This window comes from Lytechinus variegatus, chromosome 17 (assembly GCF_018143015.1).
Source record: "Lytechinus variegatus isolate NC3 chromosome 17, Lvar_3.0, whole genome shotgun sequence".
Taxonomy (NCBI): Eukaryota; Metazoa; Echinodermata; class Echinoidea; order Temnopleuroida; family Toxopneustidae; genus Lytechinus; species Lytechinus variegatus.
The window spans coordinates 29,981,422-29,994,796 of NC_054756.1; the positions used below are offsets into that span (position 1 = coordinate 29,981,422).

Here is a 13,375-nt window from a genome sequence, read left to right on the forward strand (position 1 = left end):
GCAGGGTAGGCCTGTTCAGTTCTTAAAACTGCTTTACAAAGGCGCCCTGCAGTTTAATATACATGTCAAGATAACTATAAAATATATCATAAAAAACAATCAACGTCAAAAATACAAAATATTTAACATCAGAAACAATTAACACCAAAAATATAGAGTGGGAAGTGACAATTTAAACATACAAGTACATACATGTAGCATTGTAAATCAATGGAATATTATTTCGCTCTTTATCAATTCGTATGAAAGGCTTTGCATAATTTTGTAAAAACTAACAAGGAGGTATCAGAAGAGTCGTTTGGACCAAACGAATTTTTATCAGTAGCGTACCTAGGATTTCCAAAGGGGGGGGGGCAAATTCGTCCGCCACAAAATTTGACAAGCAAAAAAAAAGGTCATCAACCATAAATAAAGGATTTCGTACCAGAAAAAAAAATGAGGGGGGGGGCAGGGATAGGTCCCTTCCATGGGTTGTGACTCGTTATGGGGGGGGGGGCAGTCTGCCCCCTCTGCCACCCCGTAGGTACGCTAGTGATTTTTATACTAAACTGAGTAGACCAAGTTGTTTCAGCCCGGGTGGTATTAGACTATATCTCAGAAATAAACAAATTGTTATGTTCTCTTTATTACCCAGCGTTTGTTTTTTAAATAAACTCTATGTTTGATATTAATTTTTACTAGCACAGATGGAACCATCCTTGAAATTCGTCGTTTTTATTTCCATATAACAATGATATGATGACCCGACATACATTACAATTCTTTGATTAAAAAAAAACACTTCCCGAGAAACACACACGATCACACATTGCATGATTAAAGTAGTGTATTTTTTAAAGCTTCATTAAAAGTCAAACTCAATTTACGAGGGGATTGTAAATCTTTATGTATTGCGATGATATCAAAATCAGCTGTTAAACTTTATTTACATTCCTCCCTTCATGCAAATGTTATTTTAAGATGCTTTTGTTTTCTTATATCAAAATGAGCTATTAAACTTTATTTACATTTCTCCTTGTATGATCAATATTTTATTTTTGTTTGTATTCTACCGTTACTGCCATTAACCGACGTGATATACTGGCATTTTATACCACGCCTACAATAACGCTCTAAAAAAAATATTGGGTAAAAATGCTCAATGAGGGTAATTATGTGTCCAACCAACATTGGGCATTTCTTTTTGGCATTTTTATTTATCCAGTGTGATGAAAACTTTGCCCATTCTATGGTGTTTGCTGCTTATTTTTTAAATATTGTTAAATCAATTTGATCTTTCTTTACCAGTGTTGTGATTTGGCAGGCAGCACCATTTCACACTTATCATTCCTAAAAAGGTTTACAAATATTCCTTCTGAAAATGTATACTTGAAAAATATCACTTTTAGATTGTATCATAGTTCATGGCATCTCATCAAATTATATCCCCTTTTAAAAAGGTAAATGGGAGAGTTTTTGAGTATGAATAATTGAAGTTGAACCAAAGTTACATTATCGGATAAAATAAAAAGTATACTTAAGCATGATGATCATTACGTCATCCTTGAGAGATGACGTAATAATAAATCATAAAAAGTACAAAGTACGACTGCGTAAAGAACGCTCAACAAAAAGAGCCAATAACATGACAGTATACAAATAGCGATAGGCATGAGTGCGATGGTGCGAGATTTCGCATGAGCTGAAAGAAAGTTGCTTTATAAACCTCTCTTTCAGAATGTAGAATAATCCGTTCCTCTGATTGGTCAAAACTGAGGTCATGTAAACGACCAGGGTGACCAGATTTCACAAAATGAAATACGGGACAATCGACAAACAAAGATAAACAAAGAAGCCCACACAAAGTTTTAGACTTGTGAAAAATTGGAAGGGCCCGGGTGAACGGAAGAATGAAGGAGAGAAAGAAAAGAGATGAATTGAGAAGGAAACGAAATGAAGGGAAAAAAATAACAGAAAGTTAGAATAAAAGAAGGATGAAAGAAAAAATAAAAGAGATAAAAAAGTTTCCGTCATTTTTGAAATGAACATAGAAAGAAAGAAAAAGTAAGGAAGGGAAGATGAATAAATGTGTGAAAGACAAAATAAAGGATAGAATTAAAGGAAAAAGGGTAAGAAAAAGGAGGAGGAAAGAAAGAATGAAGGGAAGAAATATGTTTCCTTCATTCTTTGAAAGAAAGAAGAAAAATGGGAAATGATGGAGGGAGGGAGGAAGGAAGGAAGAAGGGAGGGAGGAAGGAAAAGAAAGAAAGAATAAGGGAAAAGAATTATAAGGAAAAAATAAAATAAAGAAAGGAAAAAAGAGAGGGAGGGGAGAATGAAAAAAGAGAAAATAATGGAAGGAGAGAATTAAAGAACGAAAAGAAACAGGAGAGGAAGTAAGGAAGCCAAGGAAATTTTAAGGAAAGAAATAAAAAAAGAAAATTTGATATAGAGAAGGAAAGTCAGAGAAAGAAGGAAAGAAAAAAATGAACAGAGATAGAGAGACAAAAAATGTTCAGGAAAGAAAGATAAGAAATAAAGATATGACAAAAAATGGCAAGCAGGAAGGATAGGGTAGAAAAGAAAGAAAGAGGAAAACAATATCACACTTCAAGCAAACAAAAAAATTTAATCATCTAACAAAAATCATAGTGTTATTTTATGTTTTTAAAAATGTATTTAAACAATTTTCAAAAGTAAAATGTTTTAGAAATGAACAAAATTTCAAAGTGAAACATAATATTGTCAAACTTAAAAAAATAGATGAAACATCTCCGTATCGTATACACCAAGACTCAAAACGAAAGTTGAAACAACTAGATCTATGAAAAGTCAATAACTTGTTCCTCCGATTACATCTCCAAATCATTAATCTGAGAATCAATAATATAAAATATAAGAATTTCCCGTCAATTTTGTGATTATTTTGGTGGAAACACTGTTTATCATGTGAGTTTGTTGGCACCATTGAGAATTTGCTCCGATCCTACATGTCTAGCTATAGTAGCCTGCCACACACAGGAAGGAGGCCAGTTCGTTTGCACCGCAGAACTTGCAAAAGTTTACAGTTATCGATTTAATGGTTGTCTCTGCTTCGTCATCTATTGGTTATTTAAAGAAAATTTGTCACTTTTCAATGTATTAATTACATTTTGTTCAATGTTCTGAAATACGGGACAAATGGGCGTCCCGGGAAGGGTTTGTCGGGACGCCGGGACAAAGGAGCAAAATACGGGACAATCCCGGGAAATACGGGACGTCTGGTCACCCTGTAAACGACAATGCCTTCAAAACAACAAACTAATGTGGTAATCAACGGCAACGGGCATAGTTAACAAGATTTCTACCCGTTGCCCTCTGACACGCCCCTTAACGACGGGCATAACAAAATTTGGCTCAGATCCCTTTTTGATTGCATGCAAAATGTTGCTTTCTGCGGTGATTGCAGATACCATAAATATCGCGCGATTTGATCGAAAGTTTTAGACAATTATTGCGCAAGTGTGCGCAACGGATATGTCTTATCGATGGAACGATGCTGATCTTTGATTTTTGCTTTTTAATTCCTGCTAAAATACCGTATATGGCATTTATTGAAAAGAAGACTAATTTATTAAGGACATAAGCATAACGGATGTATCATTATCAATCATCAAGTTGTTCACGCTCGCAAAAGGTGAGTCGGGTGAAAAGATATGAAGACGGTCACTGCACTTTGAAGTTAAACGCTAACGTTATATGACAAACGACAACGTTGTCGTGAGATCTAACGTTAGCTCAGGAGTAAGTTAGATCTAACTTCCGTACTCCGTAGGCCTAATGACAATGTTCCGGTTAATCTTAGATCTAACATCTAACGTTAGATCTAGACTCGAATTGAGATTTAAAAGTTAAGACTTGACGTAACTTGGGGTAGCCTCGTTGACCTATGCCTAACTTAGACTAGTGGCAGTACTCAGTACGGTAATTGGTATGGAATGCTTTGATATTCGACTTCGAGACCTAACGTCAAACTCGGGGGCATGGCTAAGATTTAAGTCTTAGAAGACTAGCTAGGGCCTAACGTTAGCCTGGGGCTTACGCTTAGGGCTTAGTTTTATTCTAACTTGTTTAAGATCTAGGTCTAGACTAGGCCCTAGATCTAACGTTTATAATTCGATTCGTAAAATATATATGGACTGCTTTTATATTCGAGATACGGTTGTTTCTTTCGGCTCGCGGGTACCGCATCGGCCAGACCATGCCCTCGGGCATAGTCGCGCTGCAGCCTCCTTGAGCCTCTAGAAACAACCATGCCTCTCAAAGCAGTCCATATATACTATTCAACGAGGCGTAGCCGAGTTGAATAGAGCGTTTCTTTCTTTCACCGAATTTCATTTTGTACATTTTGGTTGGTACGGTACGTCTTGTGTGCAACGGTACGAATAACGGCGCAGCGCCGGCGCTTTAAATTGCACGCGCGAACCACGCCCTGGTAACAAGACTTTGTAAACAAACCTCATTCTCTTTGCAATTTGGTATCTTGAGAACATACCGTACTGCCATTTTTTTGACAGATTTTGACCAATTTTGCGTACACTTTCAAGTCGATTTTGCCAATCGTCATGTCAGTATCATATCATTAGATATTTCTTGATAACTTGAGTAAATTGCGACCCGAAAAAAGTCAAAAGTTTATGTTTTCGATGACCGTCATGCATAAGTAAATCGAATCCAAGCCCAGGGCCTTTTTAATAGGGTATCATCTGAATTATTATCAGATGATAATTGACATTTCAGGGCAAACTAAAATGTATTTAAGCAAGCATAATGACAGGCAAAAATGATTTATTGCAACTTGCAGTATATGATAAAAAGTGAAATAGCTGGAAGTCTTAGAAACAAACACGGACTAGCTGCAAAATTATCTGGTCATTATTTAACAAGATTTTCATTCACGGAGATGGATCGGTGTAAACCCGATGGCATAGGCGGCGGAGCAGAGGATTATCTTTTGTGTTTGGGGGGACGCAACAATAGCCGTCCCCCCAAACACAAAAGATAATCCTCTGCTCCGCCGCCAATGCCCGAAGGTAGTCCATCACGGTACAGGGCGGGGTGGGGCTCTGTACACAGGGGCGGTTCTAGGATATTTATGAGAAACGACCTAAAGATGATTTTTATAATATATTTGTAATTCAATATTTATTACGCGACATAACCGTCTCTTTTATACTCTTTCATTATCTTCCTTTCATTTCCCTTCCTTTTCTATTTCTACTCTCCCTTCATTTTCACGATTCCCGCCCCTTCTTTCTCAAAAATACAGACGCATAATCGTATCCTCATTGAAATACCACTCTATTTTACATATAGCTCCTTTATGACTGGTATTCTTAGTGGTTTATAATGATACAAAATTGTTTCATTTCATTTTTTTCGAAAACAAATTGCAAAGTATAGGCCAAATGCTGGAAAGCATTATAGCTGGTTGCCTTTTACCCCAAGGCTACGATAATGAAGGCTGGAGGGTAAAAGGAAAGGTAGTTGCGCCTCTGAAGAAGTTTTAATAGTGATAATAAAAGAGCCACCCATCTCGATAAGGTTCCATCTTGTTGAGACTCGAATCTTAACCTGAAATAAACCTGGCTGACGGGTACTGCTTTCATAATATTTGCGCTATAAGCTTTCCAGAATTCGACCTACTTTGCAATTTAATTGTTATTGAAAAAATCGGCATATATTTTACGTTGTGAGTTGGTTTGAAATCGTAAAATATGACAGTATACTAGTGTCTTGACTAGTCGCTTGATGACTCACCCGACTAAATATCATTTACTCTCTCATATTAAAGCTTTATCTCAGCATCTTTATAACTTATAATATCAGTAGCATTAGACGTCCCATTAACCAAACATGAGTTGTTCTGATTATGAAGTTTACATTGAATATCCTGAAGACTGCGTGACAAAACCAAGATGATTATGTTTGCTCTCTTTGCATGGGCGTGTCTTGGGGGCGCTTGGATGTGTCATAAATTTATGCATACATTTCTGAGTATAACAACTTTTAAAGAATTTCATTAAGTAACAAGTTTTAATATTGTCAATTGTAATACATAAGCGTTCATAAATAGGGGAGGGTATAACTACAGTGCGTATAAAAAAAGTTTACACTTTATAGAACAAATCCTCTAAAATCATATACTTGTAATATCCTGACGATTTTCCACATTTCAGCATTGGTACAGATCCATTTAAGCAAATGACGATATAACTGTCGAAAAATATTTCCGCTTGAGTGAGCACCACTTACTTTTGAAAAGTTAGTGAAAAATTATTTGCGCAGAACTTTGAAATAGTTATGCGAATAAAAGTAGACCTTAATCATGAAGAACACGTGGAATTTAGCTAGTAAAATTGATTTGAAGATATCTTTTATCTTTTTAAAACTTGTTTCCTTGCCCAAAACACTGTGCATTGCGCCCCACCCCACTCCCCCACACACTGAGGCCATCGTGACGATATTTGCTTTACACTGAGCTGTGATTTACATGAAATTGTTTAGGCTTGATTTCCATTTTGTTAATCATTGTCAAGCTTGGAAAAAGTGTGGAGAAACAAGTATTAAATGAAAAATGAAATGTAAACCCACTTTAAGTGTTAAAAACTTAGTGAAAAATGCTGGAGATGTCTGATATAAACTTTTGTTCAGATTCAGTTATGTCCTCAGATCCAACTGGCACAAAAAGGTAAATGTTGTGCTTACTAAGTGTTGAAATTTCAATTTGGGTGGCAAAATTGTTACAAAATGCTTGAATGTATCCGTTTTATTTCAAATGGCTAAAAGTGCTAGGGAAATTTACGAGAAATGCTTCGCAGGGTAAGTTTGATTTCACCCTTTCCCATTGACACAGCGTGAAAACAAGCATTTCTGCGCAAACAGATTTCTGCGAGCTTTACAAAAATGGACAGTGCTCACTCAAGTGTAACATTCTGTCAAAACGTTTACTTCCATTAGATAGATGACAACCAAACCCAAGATTATATGTGAAAAAATTACCCACATGTTGTATATTTTTTAATTCTCAGGGCTATTTCAAAGTGTAAACTTTTTCTGATACGCACTGTATATGAGAAACTCGAATTCAAAAGGTATTTATATAGTACCATCTATTAAGAAATAATCTATTTCGGGACGCACTTTAACTGTAACTTTAGTTCGAGTAGCGAATTTACGAGAGTAAGACGAGAGTCATAACTGTCATAAAGTGATTGCCCAACCAACCTCGGATAAAAATATTTCCACCATACTTTCTCAAACCCGGTATTTTTGTATACTAGACCATGACGCCCCCCATATACCCAAAATAATACCCGCGGAGTATCAAAGTCAGAAATACTTAAAATATCAATATTATTCGGTTACATGAAAAAACAAAAACATGAATTAGGTTTTTAAGAACGAATTACGTTACGTTGTTCCACTTTATGATGTTATCGGCCAAAGTTATGTGACTTTAACGCTATTATGTGTTATGTTTACATTCCATTGTGTATTTTACACCTGGGGGTGTAGTCATCTGAGATCATCCACCCATTAAACAATATCGTAGTCTGTATAGTATCTGTAGGCCATGCTTTAAGTGAATTTTACACCATAAAAACGCTGTTTTATTATTTTTCTATACAACACTTTATTTTACAATATGAAATTTACACAGCAAAAACTGAGGTGTTAACCGGTGTACATAGAGGACCACACCAGTTATTTTACACCGGTGTTAAATTGGTGGTGCTAGTTTTACACCTATAGGTGTTATTACAAAACCTTTTGTTGCTACATTTACACTCTTTGGTGTTATGTTTAATCTCTAGGGTGTAATTTTAAGAGTTTGGTCCTCTATTAACACCAATTGGTGTCAGTTTTAACACCGCAGTTTTTACAGTGTACAGTAGTTGCCTAAGTTTGAACAAGTGTATAAATCCTGAGCAACAAAGATTTATCCTCAGTCAGTTACGGCATGGTTGTTTAAACTGTTAAACAACTACTGTAAAATTCATATAGGACACAAATTTTAAAAAGCGTTTCTACGTACCGTGTACGTATTATCAATCATTTTCACAAGTATGTATCTTGCCTAAAGACACCGAGGTACAAGAAATGTAGAACACAGAAGAAAACACAAAAATTGTACGTTAGGAAACAGAAAACTGCGTTCTCTATCATAATTGAAACATTGAAAAAATACAAGACAGATTGGGCATATAGGATGACTCAAAAATAAATAAGTTTCTTCCTAAAAAGTATGACGATGACACGACACGATGTGTAAATAAAAGACATTGTAATATAGAGCTAAAATACAGATAAGATGAGTATTCGAACTCTCACAACAAATGGGTATATAAATAATGCAAACCGCCCTTGATAATCAGGTGGGATTACGATGGCATGAATAATTATCACGCTCCGTGGTTTTATTATCTCTTAAAATATTAAGTGTTTCTACTTATATTTACGAGTGCAGATCATGACCAAATCCTTCACTGCAATCGCACATTGATAATTATAGCGGACATTATTACATTATTATACATGAACTTTGAACATTTAGAAAACGAACAAACCTATCCTTAAAGGCAAAGTTCACCCTGGCAATAAGTTGGTTTTGATAAAAGGAACAAAATAGATAAAGATATTGGAGAAGGATAGATGAAATCCATCAAAAAATAAAAGTGTTATGAATTTTTACAAGATTTTATTTTGTGACGACAAAGAGTAGAAGCTCCTATATTTGAAAATGACTTTTAAAAAGCCCCGAAATGGCGGGGTTTTTTTTTAATTGAAAAAAATTGTACGGTGAATATAATCTTTAGACACATCACATCTCATGTTATTCATCCCACGATATTCGAGGATCAGCGGTAATCCGCAGGTTGTCTGTTGCCTTAGAGTTTCTCTAGACGAATAAGGTGAATTTTAAGAAATTCAAATCAAAGCCCCTTCCACGATAAAAAGTCATGTTTCATTAAAATCGGAATTCATGAAATTTATAAAAAGAAAACATTGGGGGCTGGTCGCACACGGCATTTCAAATTAACAATTCTCTTATTCTTTGAAAGTCTGATGAATTTTCACCTTTATTGCTTTTGCTTTTTTCAAGTCCAATCGTATTGGTGACCTTCCCCTGCAAAAAATATGTTTTTAAACCTTGATAAAGTTTATAACACACTTATGCATTGTCACTAATATGAACGAGTCTCCGTTGTCAATCATTTTATCGTAGGAAATATAAGGAAATATATATAGATGAATTTATTGTCTACATAAATCAAGATTTATGAATTTATTTAGCATGCTGTGTTATGTTTACAGAGCATGCCCAAGCACTTCTTAGTTTACACATGACGTTTAATGACCGCAGAATATATTATGCACATGCATGAACCTTGAAGATTATCATAAGCAAAGGAAAAACCTCAGTTTATGCACTTCTTAAAAAAAACCTAGAAAATCCCCAATGGAATATCTTAACGACTTCATAAATGTTGATATAGAACCCTCATTTCTTTAATCAGTTCGGGACATGAAAAACATTTATGATGAGACATGGAGAAAAGGAGAGAACACGTTTAAAATAATTTCCAAACGAAGTGAGTAGACCCATCATGCTATGTGGTATGATACGTAGCATACTAATCTAAAGATGCTTTATGGTAAAAAAAAAAAAAACTGAGGCAGAGAAAGCCCGTGCACCATATGCTACACTTGTCTTGGGAGTCTTAAGAAGTTGCTGGTGTGATGATCTTAGGCTACAAGCTGGTGCATAAGGCATGACAAGGTCTTGTCAACATCGGAGTTTTTGCAGTGTGAAGAGATATACTTAAAGGTATCTATAAAGTCTGTCACATTTGACATTGATAATTGAGAGAACATAATCAATGGTTTAAAACAATGCCCAATGGTTTACACTAACCATAATTTTGTTTTGTAGTGATCTTTATTATTCATTCAAAATAAATTTCGTACATACATAATCAAGAAAATATAGAACAAGATAATAATTGCAGCAGTGCAATACACAAATTAAATAACAGTGTAATAAACATAACAGACAAATTGTTTCAGAACAGAGACATAATCCGAACTCATATAAAATATAACATTTCAACAACTTATGAATGCAGCTAAAGCAAGTAATAAAACAAAGACGGAACTACGCGAATTAAAAGAATGAATATATATATATATATATATATATATATATATATATATATATATATATATATATATATATATATATATATATGAGGTTCTCCCATCCCATGAGCCCCCCCCCCCCCCTTAGACCCCAAGCTGAACAAACTAACACAACAACAACAAACATGAGAAATAGTAGACAAAAAAAACATTTACATAAAGGAGAGAAAAAAAAAGACAGGAACCATTAACAAAAGGGAAAAACCAAAAAACAAAGCATAAGACAGGAACAATTAGAAGGAAAAAAACACAAAAAAACCCCCGAACCAATAACAGACAAGACAGAGATCAGTTTACAGTGACAGTGATCGATCGATTCCATGCATGGGCAGACGAGGGGCACCCCTCCCTTCCGGGTGTCTGGAAAACGAAGACCGAAGACCGAAGACCGGGGACACGTATCACACTCGTGTGAAAGCGTTTGTAGTTCACGCACGAAGCGTGTACAAAGCAGTGCAAAGTGTGTACAAAACACGTGCGCGGGTTAGAATGGACTTTGGACCTTGCCCCCTACACATGTTCTCCCATTGACATAACGCATGTCCCCGGTCTTCGATCTTCGTTTTCCAGACCTGTTGTTGGGTGTCTGGAAAACGAAGACAGAAGACCGGGGCCATCGCATCCGTCTAGCTAAAATAAACCATTATTATATTCAGATCATGCAAATTCAGGAATATTCTGATATTGGATATGTAATGAATTATGATTGGTTAATGATTAATTGTATGGATATCGTAATGTGAATGATAATTGATTGAGCAATATATCGCGCTCAGCTCAGCTGGCATTAAAATTTTATACCATTGACATAACGCATGTCCCCGGTCTTCGATCTTCGTTTTCCAGACCTGTTGTTGGGTGTCTGGAAAACGAAGACAGAAGACCGGGGCCACCGCATCCGTCTAGCTAAAATAAACCATTATTATATTCAGATCAAATTCAGAAATATTCTGATATTGGATATGGAATGAATTATGATTGGTTAATGATTAATTGTATGGATATCGTAATGTGAATGATAATTGATTGAGCAATATATCGCGCTCAGCTCAGCTGGCATTAAAATTTTATACCATTGACATAACGCATGTCCCCGGTCTTCGATCTTCGTTTTCCAGACCTGTTGTTGGGTGTCTGGAAAACGAAGACAGCAGACCGGGGCCACCGCATCCGTCTAGCTAAAATAAACCATTATTATATTCAGATCAAATTCAGAAATATTCTGATATTGGATATGGAATGAATTATGATTGGTTAATGATTAATTGTATGGATATCGTAATGTGAATGATAATTGATTGAGCAATATATCGCGCTCAGCTCAGCTGGCATTAAAATTTTATACCATTGACATAACGCATGTCCCCGGTCTTCGATCTTCGTTTTCCAGACCTGTTGTTGGGTGTCTGGAAAACGAAGACAGAAGACCGGGGCCATCGCATCCGTCTAGCTAAAATAAACCATTATTATATTCAGATCAAATTCAGGAATATTCTGATATTGGATATGTAATGAATTATGATTGGTTAATGATTAATTGTATGGATATCGTAATGTGAATGATAATTGATTGAGCAATATATCGCGCTCAGCTCAGCTGGCATTAAAATTTTACTACCATTGACATTACGCGTGTCCCCGGTCTTCCGTCTTCGTTTTCCAGACCTGTTGTTGGGTGTCTGGAAAACGAAGACAGAAGACCGGGGATCGCATCCGTCTAGCTAAAATAAACCATTATTATATTCAGATCAAATTCAGGAATATTCTGATATTGGATATGTAGTCAGTTATGATTGGTTGATAAGTTAATGATTAATTGTAAGGATATCGTTATCAGCTAGGGCATAATTAATACATAACAATTATAACGTACAATACACCTCATATATACTGCGCAATCACGTACAAGCAGTCTCAACTTAACTGCCGTTTGCAACTACCATTGACATTACGCGTGTCCCCGGTCTTCCGTCTTCGTTTTCCAGACCTGTTGTTGGGTGTCTGGAAAACGAAGACAGAAGACCGGGGACCGCATCCGTCTAGCTAAAATAAACCATTATTATATTCAGATCAAATTCAGGAATATTCTGATATTGGATATGTGATCAGTTATGATTGGTTGATAAGTTAATGATTAATATTGTATGGATATCGTGATGTGAATGATAATTGATTGAGCAATATATCGCGCTCAGCTCAGCTGGCATTAAAATTTTACTACCATTGACATAACACATGTCCCCGGTCTTCGATCTTCGTTTTCCAAACCTGTTGTTGGGTGTCTGGAAAACGAAGACAGAAGACCGGGGATCGCATCCGTCTAGCTAAAATAAACCATTATTATATTCAGATCAAATTCAGGAATATTCTGATATTGGATATGTGATCAGTTATGATTGGTTGATAAGTTAATGATTAATATTGTATGGATATCGTGATGTGAATGATAATTGATTGAGCAATATATCGCGCTCAGCTCAGCTGGCATTAAAATTTTACTACCATTGACATTACGCGTGTCCCCGGTCTTCCGTCTTCGTTTTCCAGACCTGTTGTTGGGTGTCTGGAAAACGAAGACAGAAGACCGGGGATCGCATCCGTCTAGCTAAAATAAACCATTATTATATTCAGATCAAATTCAGGAATATTCTGATATTGGATATGTAGTCAGTTATGATTGGTTGATAAGTTAATGATTAATTGTAAGGATATCGTTATCAGCTAGGGCATAATTAATACATAACAATTATAACGTACAATACATCTCATATATACTGCGCAATCACGTACAAGCAGTCTCAACTTAACTGCCGTTTGCAACTACCATTGACATTACGCGTGTCCCCGGTCTTCCGTCTTCGTTTTCCAGACCTGTTGTTGGGTGTCTGGAAAACGAAGACAGAAGACCGGGGACCGCATCCGTCTAGCTAAAATAAACCATTATTATATTCAGATCAAATTCAGGAATATTCTGATATTGGATATGTGATCAGTTATGATTGGTTGATAAGTTAATGATTAATATTGTATGGATATCGTGATGTGAATGATAATTGATTGAGCAATATATCGCGCTCAGCTCAGCTGGCATTAAAATTTTACTACCATTGACATAACACATGTCCCCGGTCTTCGATCTTCGTTTTCCAAACCT

General features: G+C 35.9%; 1 protein-coding gene across 2 annotated transcripts in view; it reads right to left on the reverse strand.

Moving 5' to 3' along the window:
* The window catches only part of LOC121430941 (sodium-coupled monocarboxylate transporter 1-like), a 65,883-nt gene that overhangs the window by 21,716 nt on the left and 30,792 nt on the right, over positions 1–13,375 (reverse strand). The window lies entirely within an intron of this gene.